Source organism: Salvelinus alpinus, chromosome 2, assembly GCF_045679555.1.
Source record: "Salvelinus alpinus chromosome 2, SLU_Salpinus.1, whole genome shotgun sequence".
Taxonomy (NCBI): Eukaryota; Metazoa; Chordata; class Actinopteri; order Salmoniformes; family Salmonidae; genus Salvelinus; species Salvelinus alpinus.
The window spans coordinates 52098148-52102071 of record NC_092087.1 but is presented as its reverse complement, the minus strand read 5'-3'; positions in this window follow the sequence as shown (position 1 = coordinate 52102071).

Sequence of the window (3924 nt, the reverse complement as noted above, 5' to 3'; positions counted from 1 at the left end):
GAGAGTTGCTTTTCAGAGAGACACCAGGGATTTTAACATACTCTGCTTCACGGAAACATGGCTCTCTCGAGATATACTGTCTGACTCTGTAAAGCCAGTTGGGTTCTCAGTACATCGCGCCGACAGGAACAAACATCTCCGGGAAGCAGAATTTGGCTTAACGCCTAAAACTCTCACAAACTTTTACAGATGCACAATTGAGAGCATCCTGTCGGGCTGTATCACTTCCTGGTATGGCAACTGCACCGCCCACAATCACAAAGCTCTCCAGAGGGTGGTGCGGTCTGCCCAATGCATTACCGGGGCAAACTTCCCGCCCTCCTGGACACCTACAGCACCCGATGCCATAGGAAGGCCAAAAAGATCATCAAGGACATCAACCACCCGAGCCACTGCCTGTTCACCCCGCTATCATCCAGAAGGCGAGGTCAGTACAGGTGCATTAAACCTGGGACCGAGAGACTGAAAAACAGCTTCTATATCAAGGCCGTTAGGCTGCTAAACAGTCATCACTAGCACATCAGAGGCGGCTGCCTATAGACAGATTAGGAATCACTGGCCACTTTTAGAAAAGGATCACTAGCAACTTTAATAATGTTTCTGTATCTAGCATTACTCGGCTCATATGTATAAACTGCACTCCACACTATTCTACAGGATCTTAGTTACTTTTAAATTGTGTTAACATATTGCTTCACACGTCTCATATGTATATACTGTATTGTATTCTATACTACACCACTGACTGTTAAACAGCCATCTCCAGCACATCAGAGGCTGCTGCCTATAGACATAGATTAGGAATCACTGGCCACTTTTACAAATGGATCACTAGCCACTTTAATAATGTATCTGTATCTTGCATTACTCATCTCACATGTATTAACTGTACTCTATACTGTTCTACGGTATGTTAGTCACTTTAATTGTGTGTAAATATTGCATCACCCATCTCATATGTATATACTATATTCTATAATATGCCACTGTATCTTAGTCCAATGCCGCTCTGACATATTGTATATGTATATATTCTTAATCCATTCCTTACTTAGATTTACGTGTATTTTGGATATATGTTGTGAAACTGTTTGATATTACTTGTTAGATATTACTGCACTGTCAGAGCTAGAAGCGCAAGCATTTCTCTACACCCGCAATAACATCTGCTAAACACGTGTATGTGACCAATAAATTGGATTTGATTTGATTTGAAATGGATAAAATATATTATTTTGTCTCACCCATCAACACACAATACCCCATAATGACAAAGTGAAAACATTTTTCTCTAAATATTTGCAATTTTACACAAGTATTCACACCCCTGAGTCAATACATGTTAGAATCACCTTTGGCGGTGATTACAGCTGTGAGTCTTTCTGGGAAAGGCATCAGCATGCTTCAGTTCGGCTGGCTCCTAGACAAACTCAGCTAACCGAATGAGTATGCTTGCATACTCCCTTATTAAAAGACATTCGCTTGAAAGATGAGTAAAAAGCGGCAACAGTACTGTTTGTCCATTTTGAGATGCCATACACAGTATACACTTTCTTAAAAGAGTCAGAATTAATCTAAGATAACTCAAGAAATCTGGCATTCATTTTGACGTTTTTGCCGAGGAGATCTCAGTCGCGCAATTCTACGTCTAACTAATATGTTCAGTGCAGTATCTGTTGATTAAAAAATGTGAATGAAAACGGGTCATCTCTCGTTGAATGAAAACAAAAACTTTATTGAAGAATCCCTACAGTTGACCAATCACCGACGAAGGGGTGTAGACTTCGGCTCTGAACTTTGGCTTGCCTCCAGAAAGAATATTGTGTCCGAACAGCCCCAAAAAAACCTCACTGAAGTCCAAATTGAACAAAAACTTTATAAAATGTCTTCATAATATATGCACAAACTCTTCCGAACTGTTTTGGCTGGGAAGCATGCGGATGGCTTAAGTTTCTAAGAGCTTTGCACACCTGTATTGTATAGTATTTTCTTTAAATTCTTCAAGCTCTATCAAGTTGGTTGTTGGTCATGGCTAGAAAGCCATTTTCAAGTCTTGTCATAGATTTTCAAGCCGATTTAAGTCAAAACTGTAACTAGGCCACTCAGGAACATTCAATGTCATATTGGCAAGCTACTCCAGTGTATTGTATATTTGGCCTTGTGTTTTAGGTTATTGCTGAAAGGTGAATTCATCTCCCAGTGTCTGGAGGAAAGCAGGCTGAACCAGGTTTTCCTCTAGGATTTTGCCTCTGCTTAGCTCTATTCCGTTTATTTTTGTCCCCCCCAAAAACTCTCTAGTCCTTGCTGATGACAAGCATACCCATAACATGATGCAGCCACCCCCATGCTTGAAAATATGAAGAGGGGTACTTAGTGATATTTTGTGTTGGATTTGCCCCAAACATAACGTTTTGTATTCAGGACATCAAGTTAATTTCTTTGCCACATTTTTTGCAGTTTTACTTTCGTGTCTTATTGTTAACGGGATGCATGTTTTGGAATATTTTTATTCTGTAGAGGCTTCCTGCTTTTCGTTCTGTCATTTTTGTTAGTATTGTGGAGCAACTACAATGTTGTTGATCCACCCTCAGTTCTCTCCTACCACAGCCATTAAACTCTGTAACTGTTTTAAAGTCACCATTGACCTCATGGTGAAATCCCTGAGCAGTTTCCTTCCTCTCCGGCAACTGAGTTAGGAAGGACGCCTGTATTTTTGTAGTGACTGGGTGTATTGATACACCATCCGAAGCCTAATTAATAATTTCACCGTACTCAAAGTGATATTCAATGTCTCCTTTTTCTACCCATCTACCAATAGGTGCCCTTCTTTGTGAGGCATTTGAAAACCTTCCTGTTTTTTTGTGGTTGAATCTGTGTTTGAAATTCACTGCTCGACTGAAGGACCTTACAGATAACTGTATGTGTGGGGTACATAGATGAAGTAGTCATAAAAAAGTTGAGTGAGTCCATGCAACTTACGTGACTTGTTAAGCAAATTTTTACTTCTGAACTTATTTAGGCTTGCCATAACAAAAGGGTTGAATACTTGTTGACTCAAGACATTTCAGCTTTTCATGTTTAATGTGTAAATAAACAAACATCCCCCCCCCAAAAAAAGATTCCACTGACATTATGGGGTATTGTTTGTAGGCCAGTGACACAAAATCTTAATTTAATCCATTTTAAATTCAGACTGTAACACAACAGAATGTGGAGAAAAAAGTAAAGGGGTGTGAAAATGTTCTTATTCTATTCTATCATTCCATTCAATTATACTCCCATTTCTTCAACAATTCGGTATTTCGCTATTCTACTTTAGTAACAGTATGTATCAGTAGGCATGATGTGGTGTCAGATAGGTCCAACGTGCAAGGTCATGTATTGGGGGTGGTCATCATAAACAGACAACCCGCTTTTTCCTCAGATACTGTTATCTTGTATTTGGTGGATTATTGTTCTTGCTTGGTGAAGATACAAGATATACGGTATGCCTTCAAATCAGTTTGAGAAAACGTGTTTTTAGCACTTTTGTTTTCTTTACAGGTTTTTTTTTTCCTATTGAGGTTTTGTTTGAGCAATTTGGGGCCTTACCAACATAAGTACCAAATGAATAATGGAAATACTCACATGTGAATTCAACCAGGCTGCAATACACACGCACGCACGCACGCACGCACACGCACGCACGCACGCACGCACGCACGCAGGCAGGCAGGCAGGCAGGCAGGCAGACAGACAGACAGACAGACAGACAGACAGACAGACAGACAGACAGACAGACAGACAGACAGACAGACAGACAGACAGACAGACAGACAGACAGACAGACAGACAGACAGACAGACAGACAGACAGACAGACAGACACACAGACACACAGACACACACACTGACCTGACCTGACACAGCATAGGAGGGATGAAGG